The 17,473-nt window shown below is 44.9% G+C and overlaps 1 non-coding gene across 1 annotated transcript; it reads left to right on the top strand.

Moving 5' to 3' along the window:
• The first annotated feature begins 455 nt into the window (after window positions 1–455).
• LOC128047119 (U6 spliceosomal RNA) lies at window positions 456–561 on the top strand. Its single transcript, XR_008199307.1, has one exon. It is a non-coding gene; the product is annotated as a U6 spliceosomal RNA (small nuclear RNA).
• The last annotated feature ends 16,912 nt before the right edge of the window (window positions 562–17,473 follow it).

Raw genomic sequence — 17,473 nt, 5'->3', positions numbered from 1 at the left:
CCACACCATCCCCCGACCCAGCCTTTTGACTTGCCCAGGATCACATCTCTCCTCTCCTCCAGGCCCTCAGCCCTGTCCAGTGGGCTCCAGGGCATTATACATACATATATACATACATGCAGACACACAAACACACACTCAGTCGTTCACTCCTCCCCGTCTCTCTCTCTTTCTCTCAGTCTCTGTCTCACTGCTATCCAGTCTCTTACAGATAACATATTGCTCTGCTCCATGGGGCTCTTTCATTTTCGTTCCCTAGTTTTCAGCCAAGAAAATAAACCATTTTTCCCCCCTGTACTGCTGAGGGGCAGATGATATTAGATCACTCTGCTGCTGACTGTACAGAGGAAAACCCTCTGCCTCTAGAAACGCAGGAGGAATGTCCATCTGCCATCTTCCCAGGTGGGTCTCAAAGCCATGGGCGGGAAGAGGAATTCTTCTCAAGAATAATGGCATGCTGGCTTCGGCAGCACGTATACTAACATTGGAACAATACAGAGAAGATTAGCATGCCCCTTGTGCAAGGAGGACACACCAATTCGTGAAGCATTCCATATTTTTATGGAAGCAACCTAGATGTCCACTGACAGGTATGGGTGAAGAAGTCGTGGTACATACATACAATGGACTACTACTCAGTCATAAAAAGGAGTGCATTTGAGTCACTTCTAATGAGGTGGATGAACCTAGAGCCCATCATACAGAGTGAAGTCAGTCAGAAAGGTAAAAACAAATATCATATATTAACACATATATATAGAATCTAGAAGGATGGTACTGACAAATCTGTTCACAGAGCAGCGATGGAGATGCAGACATAGAGAACAGACTTATGGACAAGGCTGGGGGAGAAGCAGGAAACGGTGAGATGAACGGAGAGAGTAGCATGGATGTATATACACTAGCATATGTAAATAGATAGCCAATGGGAATTTGCTGTACAACTCAGGGAACTCAAACTGGGCCTCTGTAATAAACTAAGGGGTGGAAATGGGTGGGAGGTAGGAGAGAGATTCAAGGAGGCAGCATATGTACACCTATGGTTAGTTCATGTTGATGTATCACAGAAATCAAACCAATGTTGCAAACCAATCAATCAATTAAAAATAAATAAATATTAAAAGGAAAAAAAGAAGAAGAACGGTTAACATTTACCAAGCACTCATTCTATGCCAGGCACTTTTCATATATTATCTCATATAACTCTCATGAACACCCATGATGTAGATACTATTATTATCCCATTTTACTGACGAGGATGGACTTCTCAGGTGGTGCTAGAGATAAAGAACATGCCTGCCAAGAGAAGCAGGTGGGTTCATTTCCTGGGTTGGGAAGATCCCCTAGAGGAGGGCATGGCAACCCACTCCAGTATTCTTGCCTGGAGAATCCCATGGACAGAGGAGCCTGGCAAGCTACAGTCCACTGGATTGCAAAGAGTTGGACATGACTGAAGTGACTTAGCATGGATACAAATTGAGGATGGGGAAATTAACTAACTAGGCCAACATCACATGACTAGTAGTTGGTATACCTGAGAACTGAACCCCCAAACCTGACTTCAGAGCTTATTCTCTCTCCAGGGTGCAGTCCCCAGAGGAGGATGACCTCTTTGTCAGCTCTCCATTTCTAGAGGTCAGGTGACTTGTCCTAAAAATTCACCAGCTATTTCAAATTCAATTTTTATACTTCAGCCTGTTCTGAGAAGTAGAATTTAGCAACTGTGGGGATTCCAAACACTGGACTTGCATGAGCTCAAACCAGATCTTTATTTAAGCCTTGGATAGCAAATTCCCTGGAAAGGACCAACTAGGAATTTAGATAAATCACTTCTGAACACATAGCCCAGGAAAGACTAATAGCCCCACGATCCTTATTCCAAAAGGGAAGCTCAGGTTTGAAGCTTGTATAAAATGTCAAAATCTGAGCCAAGGCATCCCTGAAGCAATACAGAGGGGGAACTAACAGCTGGATGTCAAGATTTAGTATAAAGGTACAGTAACTAAGAAAATATGTTGATACAAGAGTAGAAAAGTAGAGCACTGTGTATAGTGGAGATCTCTCAACCCACACATATAGGGACTCTTGGCTCAGGATGAAGGTAGCTCATGGGGAAGGACCATGCTTTAACATTCATTGTTTGGTTTAGTTTTGGCTATGCTGGGTCTTTGTTGCTGTACAGGTTTGTTCTCTAGCTGTGGAGCTTCTCATTGCAGTGGCTTCTCTTGTTGTGGAACACAGGCTCTGGGGCGTGCGGGCTCAGTAGTCGCAGCTCCTGGTCTCGAGAGTGCAGGCTCAATAGCTGTGGCACAGAGCTTCGTTGCCCTCGGCACGTGGGGTCTTCCTGGATCACAGATTGAACCCCAAGTCTCCTGCACTGGCAGGTGGACTCCTTACCACTGAGCCACCGGGGAAGCCCAGGACCATTTTTTAGTAAACCTGATGTTGCGGGGGAAGAAATGAAGCCTTTCCTGTATCTCACACCATACGTGAAAACATTTGCCAGAGGACTTTACATCCAGTGACTAAAGGCAACTGAGCAGAAAATCTAGAAGAATATCTTTTAGACCTCAGGTTATGAAAAGTTCCTTAAACAGGTCATAGATATATTGATAAACTGGACATTACAGATAAGAACTTAAGCTCACCAAAAGATATTCTTTTTTTTTTTTTCCAAAAGATATTCTTATAAAAGTGAAAAGGCAAACCACCAAGTGGGAGAAGATATTTTCAACTGTTGACATAGAATGTCACCCACCCTATCAGTAGGGCTATCAGGCCATCAGCCACTACCACTGCCTAGATGGGGCGCCCTTAGGGGATACAGGATGGAAGAAAAAAGACAAAACAGGATATCGGCCCTAAATAGTTAAGGTTCTTATAAAAAAAAAAAGTTATCAGTGAGCATAGACTCTTGAATCTTCCCCAGCAAAGTACTAAATTCATTCACTTGAGAGGTCTATTTTTAATTAACAGCAATCTTTTGATGTTCTAACTACCTGGTTTTTGTTGCGACACCCCTAAATATCCTGACTCCTCCCTTACCTCTTTGAAACAGTCCCTCAGAGCTATCTGAAACACTGCCTCCTGGGCTAAAATCCTCAGTTTTTCCACCGAATAAGATAATTCTCAACTTTTTGGTTGTGTACTTTTTTTCAGTTGACACAGCTCATACCAACAATAAGGCACTCCCACAAATCAGTGAGAAAAAGAGGAACACCAGAGTAGGAAAATAGACCAGAGAACTGAATAGGCACATCACAAGAAATCTAAATGGCCAACAAATATACGGAAAGGTGCTCAGTCTTACTGGAAATCCAACAGATGTGAATTAAGACCACAATGAGACTAGTTTAATCAAGCCTTTACACCTAACTTCCAATTTACAAAAAGTATCAGGGAAGAACAGGTGAGACACCAAGAGGGAACATCAGACGAATGCAGAATGTGATGTTTCTTCAAGACAACTGGCCTGGTTAGTGTCATCAAAACAAAAGAGACTAGATATGCACTAACCAAATGCAAAGTATTTGAATGGATCCTTATTATTTTTAACTAGATATGAAAACCATTTTTGGGTCAATTGAGGAAATTTCAATATGGACTAAATATTGTATGATACTATGTAATTATTATTACTTCTCTTGGTTATTGTGTTTAAACAGTAAAATATCCATCTTCTTAAGAGGGTCGTTTTTAAGAGTGAGTGTTATCATAATTTTTTATATGATTCACACACACAAAACAGGTAAAGAATAAATATGCCAAAATATTTAATTACTGACTTAATGGTAGGTATGTGGGTGTTCTGTGTACATTATTCCTTGTATGTTTGAAATCTGTAATAAAAATTGAGTTAATCTGATAATAAATTTAGGCTAGAAAAAGATCTCATGTCCACACACAGTTATATACCAATGCACACCAAAATAAAAGCTAAACTTGCAAAGACTAGTGTTACCAAGCATTGGAGAGAACGTGAGGTGCTGAGACCTCCCACACACAGCTGATGGGAGTATAAATCAGCAGAATCACCTTGTCATTATCCAGTAAATTTAAAGGAACATAACCTATGACCTGGTCATTCTACTCCAAGGTATCCAGCCTACTTAAATGTGTGTACTTGAATACAGGGAGACACAGATGAGAATGCTCAGAGCTGATGTAGTCATCAAATCCCCAAATAGGTAACAAGCTAGGTGGATGTGTAAACACCTGTTGATTGCCTAAATACTATACTAGAGTAACAATTAACTACAGCTGTGTGCAACAACGTGCAGGAACCTCACACACACTGTGTTGATGAAAGCAGCCAGACACAAAGAACACATGCTGTGTGGACACACTTCTATATACTTAAAGACTTTGACATAAAAGATTCAAACAGCATTGTCCATGGGTGTCTATCTATTTATACAGTCAGATTTTAAAGTAAAACAAAGATGTGACTGACCATAAAAGTCGGGACAGCGATGATCTTTGAAAGGGGGAACTGCAGCGGAGAAGGGATATATAGGAGGGATCGGGGGAGCAAGGAGGGCAGTGTTTTACTTCTTGACCTGATGCATTTACTTTGCAGAAAAATTAAATTGTGTATTATGTTGTATATACTTTTCTCTATGACTGCTATAGCTCACAATGAAGAGACTGAAAATAAATGGCGAAAACTATCTGTAGAAAAATTAAAACCTGGCCCCAAACCCCTCAGTGTTATTGGGCAGGACTCCTCTGAACCATGTTTACCTGGGGGAAGATGGCATCTGAAATGAAACCATAGGTCTCTGGGCTCCTCCAAGGAAAACCTTTCCACTGACCTTGCTGAAGAAGAAATGGTCAGCTGTCACCAGACTTTGAGCTTTGGTGTCCAGGAAATAAGCTAAATTTTTTCTTTCAGAATTGTGCCCATCCTACCAGAGAGGTAATTCTCATTCCTCCAGTCTATATGCTCTGTAAGAGAGAATGAAAATCTCCCGTATTTGTTACACCCAGGACCTGAAGCCCAAGGCAGAACATAGAAGGCATCACCACATGACAGAGGGTGGGGTGCTCAGAGCTAGGTAGTCCTGCCTGGACACTGGGCACCTGGGATACAGTGACAGGTGCACAGAGCAGGATAACAGATCCAGGCCTCAAACCCAGGCCAAGCACATCACCTATGCTCCTAGAAGGAAAGCTTCTCTGTTTCTGGGCCCTTGGAGATTTTCCTTAATCATTCACTATTACAGAATTTAATTCAGCTGTGAGTAACAGAGCCCAACAGAACCAGTGAGGTTTTCACTTTCTTTCATTTAACGATCATTCTTCAGGTAAGTGGTGGTTGGTGTAGAGTCAATGACTAGGGGAGGAGGGGATACCACTACTATCTTCTAGACCTTTTCTTCATGGCCCCAAACCAGGACCAGCATTAGGATATATGATGCCTTTGTGCAAGGTACAAACAGTTGTCCTACTGAGCAGATGAAGAGTAACAGGACTCACTCACCCCCAGACAAACAGTTTATTGAAAGACACCCCACTAACAAAATCTGGTTTTATAGCTGTATCTACCAGACTCACCAAGGTAGTCAAGACATCTCCAATGAACCTCAGGAGTTCTTCTTATAGTACCGAAATCTACATTATATGAAGCCTAGGACCTAAATTCTGAAATTAAAAGGACCACCAGCCCAAACTCACACTGACTTCTGGAAATTAAATATTCAGAGGTTCATTTACTGGCAAAACTTAAGCAATCCATCAGACAGGCTCAGAAAGTTCACTCTCAAGTTGGGAGTGTGGGGAGAGGGGAATGTGGCAGGTGTCCCCTCAGACGCAGGTGCCAAGTTCAATGGCATGGCAGTTTCAGTGCCTGTGGACATGTACCATAGCCTGTGCAGGCCCCAGGTTACGAAACTGTTAGCTCTGCTGCGGCATTCACTTTTACACTTTGGTCAGCATCCCTTGACAATAGGGGGAAAAATATCAAGGGTTGGGCAGTGGTTTTCATCACACACAGGTGGAAATGGGGGCGAGGTGGGGGAAGGGTGTGTGCACAGCAGGTTAGCATTTGAATAAGCATTCTTCCTACATACAACTTGACCACTCCAAAGCCTTAATGGGGAAAGATCTGCAAAACAGGCATAGCAACTGCATTTATAAAGTATGAATCAAACTCTGACCTTTATAGCTGCCAGATAAGTCGCAAATTCAGGAAAGTGCATGATATTTTCTCTCCCAATTCTACATCAATCCCTAAAAAGGATTTCAGAGAAGCCTTGTCTGAGTCTGTTTCTGGAAATCAAAAGACCACCCTCTCTGATTAGATTTTACCCTACTTTCAAGTTAGGTTCAGTTCAGTCGCTCAATCGTGTCTGACTCTTTGCGCCCCCACGAATCGCAGCACGCCAGGCCTCCCTGTCCATCACCAGCTCCTGGAGTTTACCCAAATTCATGTGCATCGAGTCAGTGATGCCATCCAGCCATATCATCCTCTGTCGTCCCCTCCTCCTCCTGCCCCCAATCCCTCCCGGCATCAGGGTCTTTTCTAGTGTTGCTATTTGTCTCATGTTGCCGGAAGAGAGGGAACAGAGACAAGAAACCTCGTTGCAGCACAGCAGGCAGCAGACCATCAGCATCAATGCTGCATCAGGCCTCCCCCAGTCTCACCGGAGCAGCCAAGATGGCCTAACCTAGAAGAACACCACGCATGCAGTCGGATGTACCTGTCACTAAGCCTGGGGAACCACTGCTTTTATAGCAAGCAAGCCTGCTCTTTGTCCAGGAGGAGACAATATCTTGACTCCCAATGTTACCAACTACATAAACAACCTTGAGAAATGGCTGAAGTAACAGACTGCTCAGGTTTTTGTATTCTGGGCACACACAGCCCAGGGTGTGAGCCCAAGAAGACCAGGGAGATCCCTGTGTCCCAGCAGTGACCGCCTCTGTGGCTAGAAAGCCAAGCCTCCTAATTAATAGCCCCACTGGAACCTCATTCTGCAAAGGAAAGTAGCAATTCCCAAAAGAGGGCTTGCAGGCATAAACAAACGCGAAAACAAAACAGAATCAGATGTGGTCCTACCTAAACCACTGTCCTCTTGCGTGCACACTGCAGATGCCGTCAGGAAATGGGAGTGTCCACTGCTGTATTTCTGCCGTGAGTCTTTCCAGGAAAACCCTCTGTCACGCTCTTTGCTCCTGCTAAGCTGTGGGAATGGCCTTGCTGCTGCCTCCGGGGGCCACAGAGAAGTGAGCGCTACCCCTAGAGTCTCCGAAGGGCTCAAATACGACGTCGGAAGCCACAGGTGTCCACCAGGGAAGAGGGAGCACCGGCCTTTATCCTTGGGTTTCTGACCAAAACAGCATTCCTATCATCCAGAGTCGGACACATTTCAAAGAGCAACTTTGGCCATTTTACTGCCAATTCTCTCCATCTCCAAATTAAACTCAGAAGCTGTGCATGGTTGGGGGCCGGATGGAGGGCAAGGGGCTGGACAGAAGGCGTGGGGCAGGGGCCCAGGGCAAGGGAGGGGGCAGAAGTCTTCCTCGGCTCAGCTTCAGGTGGCCACACTCTGCACTGATTGTGAATGGTCTCACCAGGCTTAGCTCGTTTGCAGCACTCTGCCCTAAGGACGTTTCTCTCCTGGGAAATTTCTTAGCCTCCGTGGGCCGCCAATGCAGGAGACGTGGGTTCGATCCCTGGACCAGACGATCCTCTGGAGGAGGAAATGGCAACCCACTCCAGTATTCCCATGGACAGAGGAGGCTGGCAGGCTAAGTCCATGGGGCTGCAAAGAGTCATGACTGAATGACTGAGAACGCAGGCACACACGCAATGACTCAGGTTGGTACCTTACAGGTTTTGAGAGTTGCCAAAATGTGTCAAGGGTGGACTTTATTTAGGTTCAAATTCAACCATGTTAGTGTATAGAAACAATTTTAATGTTTCAGAACATAACAGTCTCTCTTGTTCTGCCTTCCTTTTTGCTTCCCCTCCTTTATCAGCTCTTAATGGCTGAAACCAAAGAGGAAGGGGTAGGGAAGTACTGTCAGACTTGGAAACTGTCAGGACTAGTGGAAACAAACCATTTCGGTTCCTTTCCAAATTAAATTTCCTGTTGGGAAATTTAAACATTTCAGCAAAGATTCCCACAGCCCCCAAGTGATACGCAGCATCTTTGCAGCCCTCTAGCAGTGGAGGCCTCCTCGCTGTTCTTGTTACCGGTGCTGATGGGTGGGAGGCAAGTAGCAGAGAGTGAAGTAGACACTGCTGAGGGTACAGTGTTGGACATGGACTTCAGGTGACCGGTTTCACTCACACTCTCTTCTCTGTGTCCTTGTGACCAATGCATTTGATTTCTAAGAGAGCTAGTAAAGATTAAGAACCTATGGAAGAAAGAAAGGCCAAGCATGGCCTCCTGAGCACAATGAATGAGCTATTCTCCAAATTCTAGCCCAGCTCTTGAGCTGGGATGGCACGCCAGTCTACCTTTTGTTACCAACACACAGTGATCGATACTGGCTTCCTAAAACAGAGATCAGGTTTCCCACATTTCCATACACGGTCAGATAATAAGGATTTTAGGCTTTTGGACTCTATGGTCTCTGTGGCAGTTACTCAACTCTGCCACTGGAGTGGGAAAGTGGCCACAGACAATCCATAATCAAGTGAGTGTGGCTGTGTCCCAATAAAACTTTATAAAAACAAGCAGCAGGCAGGATAAGGCCTTCCCACCATAGTTTGCCAACCTGCCCCATCTAGCAACCACTGTGTTGTAATGGAGTATCAAGGTGCCTCCAGACTCAGGGGGAGGGTTGTAATCAATTAGCTTTGTTTGCACAGATGTGTTAGGAGAGTAACAGGTTCTAGATCAATTGTCTACGAAGTGGGCTGTGCTTACCCCAGGATGCGTATAACATGATTCATTGAGCTATGTGAAAAAAATTAGAATTTTTATTTCTTTTTATATTATCTGTTTTCATACTAGATGGTTGATCTTGGTCTACTTACCATGGATCCATGGAATTTGCAGTGAGTCAGTCTTATATAATGTGCTAATTAGAAGTCAGACTTACAAATCTCTGAAGAGAATGGCATAACACATGCACCTTCAAGTGGCAAAACCTGCCCACTGCCTCTCCCTGCTGGTCTGATCTGAGCTCTGCATGCTCCAGGAATTCACCCAAGAGGAGAGCAGTGGTTCCTAATTCCTCCAAGACAGTTTTTTAGGGGGCGTATGGTGGACTTACCATGCTAGAGGAGTCTTGGACTCACAACCTTAAATCTGAGCATTGGGCTCGGCTACTGGTCAGAACTCAAAGACAGGGAGCACACCATCACCCCTGACCCTGCACATGCACACACATCGTTCACAAGAGCACTGAACAGCTGTACTTCCCTGGCTTCTGGTTGTCCCGCTCTTCCTTGGTAGTCAGACCTGCCATGGACAGGTGAACAGATTTATGCTGCACAAGGGGCCTAGGTAAGGTGGTATTACTCACAGAGTAAATATGGTAGGCGTATTTATTATGTCAATTTTCTGATAGATGAAAGTGTTGGTTGCTCAGTCCTATCAAACTCTTTGCGACTCCCAGGACTGCAGCCCACCAGCCTCCTCTGTCCATGGAATTCTCCAGGCAAGAATACTGGAATGGTTGCCATTTCCTACTCCAGGAGATCTTCCACACCCAGGGATTGAACCTGGGACTCCTGCATCTCAGGCAGATTGTTGACCATATGAGCTACCAGGGAAGCAGCATCTTATTCTAACATTACGACAGTTTCTGACCAATGGATGTGAAGTATTTTGAGTAAAGAGTGCCTTTGTCATTCCACAAAGGCAGTGCATAGGTTAGCAGCAGCCATAGCTATATGACCCTTCAGTAGGTAAAGAATAGAGAGGAAGGGAAATACACAGAATACAATAGATTAAAACTCTTCTGAGGCAGAGGTATCTTGTGGGCGGCCTTTACAGTGTGGCGGGGGGAGTGGGGGTGGACCTTTTCAGAATGAGCTAGAGTTTGAGTGCTCAGTTATGAGCACAAGTCTCCATGGGTCTGCCCTCAAAAGTCACCCCTACTGGTGACTGGAAGAGAAGGGGCAAAAGCACAGAAATTATTTCTTTCCTCATTCTCACTGCTCCCCTTTCACACAGAGAAGAGCCCAAAGAAGCAGTCAAAGCAGAGAACTGTGTCTTGATGTTAACCCCATAGAAGCAAGTGATCAAGTGGGATTCTCTGGAGAAAAGGCCCAGCTGCTCCCTGGTATCCCTTTTCCTTTCTCCTGGTAATAGCTCCTACTTCCCGTTTGGGAAATAAAATCTGAATCGCCCAACAAAACACCCTGCCTTGTGCTGGCCAGGGGAGTGCTGACGCGATTCCAGCTAGGCCAATAGGGCCTCCCCAGTCCTCTCTGTAGCAAGTAATGTTATGTGTCAACTTGACTGGGCCGTGGGCTGCCCAGATGTTCGGCCAGATATGATTCTGGGTGTTTCTGCAAGGGTCTTTTGGGGTGAGGTTAACATTTCAAACAGTTGGAGTAAAACAAATCGCTCTCATATGTAGGTGAGATCCCCCTGAATAGAACAGAACAAAAAGACCGTCCATCCCCATGTAACAGTTTCCCAGCTTTATCTCCAACATTGCTCTTCCTGCCTAATAGCCTTTGAAGTGAAACATTAGCTCTACCTGAGTCCTCAACTCTGACCTGCCAGCCACCCTGCAGATTGGTTGCCAGCCTCCATAATCATGAGTCAATTCCTTATTGTAAGTCAATCTCTCTTTGTTTCTAGATAGATAGATCCTATTGGTTCTGTTTTCTTCTCAAAAACTCTAATACTCTTTGCCCCTGGATTTTGCTGCATATGTCAGTTCAGTTCAGCTCAGTCACTCAGTCGTGTCCGACCCTTTGCAACCCCACGAATCACAGCATGCCAGGCCTCCCTGTCCATCACCAACTCCTGGAGTACACTCAGACTCACGTCCATTGAGTCAGTGATGCCATCCAGCCATCTCATCCTCTGTCGTCCCCTTCTCCTCCTGCCCCCAATCCCTCCCAGCATCAGAGTCTTTTCCAATGAGTCAACTCTTCGTATGAGGTGGACAAAGTACTGGAGTTTCAGCTTTAGCATCATTCCCTCCAAAGAACACCCAGGGCTGATCTCCTTCAGAATGGACTGGTTGGATCTCCTTGCAGTTCAAGGGACTCTCAAGAGTTGCATATGCACAGGCACTCAAAAATGTAAATATACTTGGAGAGCATTCATTCCAGCAGCGATAGGACTGTCAGGGACTGAGTTCCTGCTACCTAAACCCCTCCAGAGATATTCTCATTTTCACCTTTTTCAAAAACTGATTCTCAGTCTTACTAACAATTTTTTGATCCAATCTGTATCTTTTTTAGTTCCACAAACATTTACCTACTATATGCAATGGTCAATGCCTACTATATACTCAAGGTACTCTCCTACTGAGGAAGCAGCAGAGAACAAGCTGGCCTCTGTGCTCATAGAACTTATTTTCTGATAAACCCTTTTCTTCTCAAGTAGGTGAACTCGTATTAAAGAATTGGTTTCTGTTGCTTGCCACCAACTTTCACCCTCCAGAGAATGCTAGCTCCACCCCTTCTCTGGGTCACCTTGGATAAGCCAGATGCTAGTCCTCTAGAAGTCAGAAGTAAAGATCCTGGCTCTGTGCAGTTATTTTTTTTTGTTTGTTTAATCTTTTTTTTAATTTTTATTTTTACTTTATTTTACTTTACAATACTGTATTGGTTTTGCCATACATTGACATGAATCCGCCACGGGTGTACATGAGTTCCCAATCCTGAACCCCCCTCCCACCCCATATCATCTCTCTGTGCAGTTCTTGAGAGACACTTCTCTGTTATCACCCCAACGAAAAACCTGAGAACCAACCAGTGGACTTGTCTAAGGTACTCATTTTAGAATAGTAAATGGCTTGGCTGGAACACTACATCAGAGGTACTTCTCAACCAGATGCCCTCCATCGAAACCCATCTTCTCTCCCACTCACGGCCTGAGCATACACCACAATGAGCGTTAAATTGCTTGTGCCTCATTAGCACTGCTTCAGGTTTAATCTTCTTTGCCAGAAGGCTTTTTAATGCCCTCCCCCAAGGCCCACAGGATTTATTCTGGGATTAAATAGGAGACAAAATGAGAGAAGCTGATCGAAGTGGCCAGACATAGCTTTCTCCTCAGGTAGCAACAGACAGTTATTAAACGCAACTGCAACTCTATCGTGCAATGAGTAAACATGCTGTTTGCTTCACTGTGGGGGGGGGCTCCGTGACTATGGCTGGGAATTGTCACAGTTGAGTTTAGCACTTCCTGCAAACTTTGGAGCCAGCTTGCATAATGCAGTGGCTAAAGAACATGATTCCAGTCAAACAGAACATGTTCGCAGCTTTAAAAAGGACTCGGTCACATAACAACTCATACATAAACCATGAGGCTGCCGAACCAAATGAAATAATAGTCGCCAAGGGTTCCTGCACACCTGCCCCAGTCACTCAGAGCCTGCACTCACTGGGAATTGCCAGCACACGGCAACCAGCCCTGCCCTGAAGTCAAATGGCAAAAATAAACGTACGTACTGACCCAGTTAAATCAAGAAACACAAGTCCACCTTTAAGCAGGCAGCAGTTCAGGTGGCCTCTCCAGGCCAGGCCTCCTTGGGGATTTAGCTCTGTGTTCAAAGAGAATTAACTGTTGTAGATCCAGTGGCTTGAAAGCTGAGATTGAGTTGATGTGAATTCCACCCTCATTGATGAGTTTTCACCGCACATGCACCTGTGATGCTCTGAACAGAATACACCAAACTTGGAGCCCCTGACTCCTTCTAAACAGATAACCCTCTGCTCGGGCTGGCAAAGAGGTAAGAATTACAAAAGAAAGATTTGGGCTCCCATACCAGAAAACACACAAAAACAGGATCATGGGTCTAATTGGAAAGGCCGTCCCAGAAAAAGAAAAGAACTCTCACGCCTGGTGTAAAACTAAGCCATCAGTACAGCTGATACTGTGATATGCCGCCAGAAAAAAGGATGTAGAGGAACCAAAAGGAAAGAGGTTCCCTCCAACCCCACCGCCCTCTTGCCCTCAGCAGTCCTCTGGCCTTGGAAAATTGCTTCTCCTCCTTGTGCCTCTCTTCCCTTCTTTAAAATTGGTCTGCAGCACTTCTTTCCTTTTCAAACTCTCCGAAATGGCGGAAAGTTTAATTGGAGGCTGTGTCAGTTCTTTGTTTCTGGTTGTGAAATTCTAGAGCAATAATACCCTCAGTGCTTCAATCACCTGGGGAGTTTGTAAGAATTACAAGTACCTGGGATTACAATACCAGAGATTCTTGAGTGCTAGGCCCAGGGCACAGGTAGATTTAGTGTAATTTAGTGTTATTTTTTTAGCGTTATTTTAATATTTATTTATTTATTTTTGACTGTGCTGGGTCTTTGTTGCTGAACTTTTCTCTAGTTGTGGCAAGCAGGGGCTACAGTCTAGCTGCGAGGCACAGGCTTCTCATTGCGGTGGCTTCTCTTGTTGCAGAGTACAGCCTCTAGGCATGTGGGCTCCATAATTGCAGCACGTGGGTTCAGTAGTTCTGGCCCGCAGGCTGCAGAGTGCATGCTCACTAGTTGCCCCATGGCATGTGAGATCTGTCTGGACCAGGGATCAAACCTGTGTCCTCTGCATGGCAGAGTGGATTCTTAACCATTGGACCACCAGGGTAGCCTAGCACACGTAGATTTTAAGAGCCTCCCCACTAGGTGATTGCAATGTACAGCCAGGGTTGAGAACCATGAGCCATGATGGGGAGCAGTGTTGCTCTATTGCATCCCTAGGGGATGGAGGCAGACGGAAAACATGTGGGTGCTCCCACCTCCTCCACATCTGCAAATGATTTCCTTTCATGGGGTTGGACAGATTGTTTCATTCCCAGATTTTCTCTCACCAACTTCTCCCACCCCTCTGCCAGCATTGTTCAGCAAAGGAATAAGCTAAATTCCTTCAAAAGGTGACTAGTAACTCTTCATGGTTTTTAACTGGAGCAACCTTCTAAGTTACATGTAAGGGTATTACGGCCTTTACCTCCAAGAAGTTTATCTTTCAGGGATTATTCAGCACTGGAACATTTGAAGAAATGGCAGCTCACTCCAGTATTCTTGCCTGGAGAACCCTATGGACAGAGGAGCCTGGTGGGCTACAATCCATGGGGTTGCAAAGAGTCAGACACCACTGAAGCGACTTAGCACAGCACAGGAGCATTTGTAACCAACCAGAGGGTCCTACAATCCTTAGTCTGTGCTACTGTGTTCACAACAGGCTGCTGCCTTCACACCTGGCTGGGGATATCACAGCCTCTGCTGAGCTATAGGTCCTTAGTAAGGGGTGTGTGTGGGCATGCATGCTCAGTCGATTTATTCATGTCCAACTCTTTGTGACACTATGGACAGTAGCCCAATAGGCTCTTCTGTCCATGGGTTGCTCCAGGCAAGAATGCTGAACTGAGTTGCTATGCTCTTCTAGGAGATCTTCTGACCCAGGGATCAAACCCGATTCTCTGGCATTGCAGGCAGATTCTTTATACACTGAGCACCTGGGAAGCACCCACACCCCCCTGCATCCACCTGTGTGTGTGTGTGTTTTAGTCACTTCAGTTCAGTTCAGTTCAGTTGCTCAGTTGTGTCCGACTCTTTGTGACCCCATGAATTGCAGCATGCCAGGCCTCCCTGTCCACCACCAACTCCCAGAGTTCACTCAAACTCACGTCCATCGAGTCAGTGATGCCATCCAGCCATCTCATCCTCTGTCGTCCCCTTCTCCTCCTGCCCCTAATCCCTCCCAGCATCAGAGTCTTTTCCAATGAGTCAGCTCTTCACATGAGGTGGCCAAAGTACTGGAGTTTCAGCTTTAGCATCATTCCTTCCAAAGATATCCTAGGACTGATCTCCTTTGGAATGGACTGGTTGGATCTCCTTGCAGTCCAAGGGACTCTCAAGAGTCTTCTCCAACACCACAGTTCAAAAGCATCAATTCTTCAGCACTCAGCTTTCTTCACAGTCCAACTCTCACATCCATACATGACCACTGGAAAAACCATTGCCTTGACTCGACAGACCTTTGTTGGCAAAGTAAGGTCTCTGCTTTTCAATATGCTATCTAGGTTGGTCATAACTTTCCTTCCAAGGAGTGAGCGTCTTTTAATTTCATGGCTGCAATCACCATCTGCAGTGATTTTGAAGCCCCCAGAAATAAAGTCTGACACTGTTTCCACTGTTTCCCCATCTATTTCCCATGAAGTGATGGGACCAGATGTCATGATCTTCGTTTTCTGAATGTTGAGCTTTAAGCCAACCTTTTCACTCTCAGCTTTCACTTTCATCAAGAGGCTTTTTAGTTCCTCTTCACTTTCTGCCATAAGGGTGGTGTCATCTGCATACCCGAGGTGATTGATATTTCGTCCGGCAATCTTGATTCCAGCTTGTGCTTCATCCAGCCCAGCATTTCTCATGATGTACTCTGCATATAAGTTAAATAAGCAGGTGACAATATACAGCCTTGATGTACTCCTTTTCCTATTTGGAACCAGTCTGTTGTTCCATGTCCAGTTCTAACTGTTGCTTCCTGACCTGCATATAGGTTTCTCACTTAGTCATGTCCAACTTTTGTAATCCCATGGACTATAGCCCACCAGACTCCTCTGTCCATGGAATTCTCCAGGCAAGAACACTACAAAAGGCAAACAATTCAGTGTAGAGGATCCACAGTAAGTCCCTTGCTGCTGCTGCTGTTAAGTCGCTTCAGTCGTGTCCGACTCTGTGCAATCCCATAGACGGCAGCCCACCAGGCTCCTCCGTCCCTGGGATTCTCCAGATACGGACACTGGAGTGGAGTCCCTTAGTGGGGACTTAATACCTCAGCATGCGCTGGTCAGCCCCGTTTTCCTGTCTGCTCTACATGTCATCAATTAAGACCAGAACAAGTCCTAGAGGACCCATGGTTCATTCTGTATCCTCCATCAGCCTGAAGTTCAGTTCTTTGCCCTTGAAAGCACCCCATTTGCTTCTGCTCTGTCAAATCAAACATTTGGAAGGAGCTGGAAGCCTTGAAAGATGCAGCAAGGTCATAGAGTAGTGATTAAGAGCTTCGTGATTAAGGGGAATCAAACAGGTCTGGGGTAAAGCCTGTCTCCATCACTTACTAGCTATGCACCTGGAATAACAGACCTAACCTCTCTGAGCATCAGTTTACTCAACTGTCAAATTAGTTTAATTATAAAGTCTGTATCATAGGATTGGTACAAGGATTAAACAAGATGTGCCTGCATCCTGGGACTACCCCAAATGTCAGCCACCGTTACCAGTGTTCTTGGTAATAATGTCAGAGTGAGGGGTGCATTGTGGACAAGTGGCATGTCCAAGAATCAATGTGAACTGTGGAGCAAACAGGACTTGGTTGAGAAAACCTGAGTTTAGACCCATTCCCTTTCTTTATAATTTTAGATAAATCACATCATCTCTTTAAGGTTCTGTTTCAGTTGCAAAATTGTGATCATAATAATAATATTAATAATGACTACTTCACAGGGTGATTGGAAGTTTACTAAATGCCACAACGCATGTAAATGTGGTCTGCAAACCACAAGTAACCATATAATATTAGTAATTATTATCCACATGCAATTCTTAACCTTTTCTGGGTCTAGTCCTGATGATTGACAAAAGGAATAAATGGATTTTCTAAAATTAGAAATGAGGGAAAATGAGGTTCAACTCTCGTGTCTTAAGAAAGTCCAGGCCAAAACGTGAGCCCTAAAGAGACTGAGGAGTGTGATTAAAAGGAGCTTCTGTGCTGGGCTGATTTCACCTTTGAATAAGCCCTTCCTTTAATTCTGTAAGTGCCCCCTCTTTACTTACTGTGTTATCTCATGATGCCTCGTGAGACCTCCTAACATTAGTTGTTAAAGTCATTGATTTTCATAAGAGATGACCTTCACAAAAGATGACCTCATCTCGTGGGGCAAAGACAAAAAGGGCAGAAAACATCACAGTGTATGTTTCTTCTCTTGAGGAGCCTTTTTTCCTGGCTCTCAGTTTTTTTAATGTTTAATTTTTTTTTTAATACTGTGTTTTGGTTGACACTTTTTTTTTTTTTTAAATGAGTTCTCCCACCTCTGCTGACTATAACCTACACTATTTTCCAGTTCCCTGGTGGCTCAGCTGGTTAAGAATCCACCTGCAATGCAGGAGACGTTGGTTTAATCCCTGGGTTGAGAGGATCCCCTGGAGAAGGGAACAGCTACCCAGGCCAGGATTCTGGCCTGGAGACTTTCATGGACTATATAGTCCACGGGGTCGCAAAGAGTTGGACACCACTGTGCCACTCTCACTTTCACCTTCGCCATAAACAAACATTTCTAATTTGAAAGTTAAAGGCAGGGAGCAGCTATGCCAGCAACAGAAGGGGAATTCAAGATC

The sequence above is a fragment of the Budorcas taxicolor genome, chromosome 4, assembly GCF_023091745.1.
Source record: "Budorcas taxicolor isolate Tak-1 chromosome 4, Takin1.1, whole genome shotgun sequence".
In the NCBI taxonomy this organism is placed as follows: domain Eukaryota; kingdom Metazoa; phylum Chordata; class Mammalia; order Artiodactyla; family Bovidae; genus Budorcas; species Budorcas taxicolor.
Note: the sequence above shows the minus strand (reverse complement) of the source record. Positions and strands in the feature narration are given on the sequence as shown.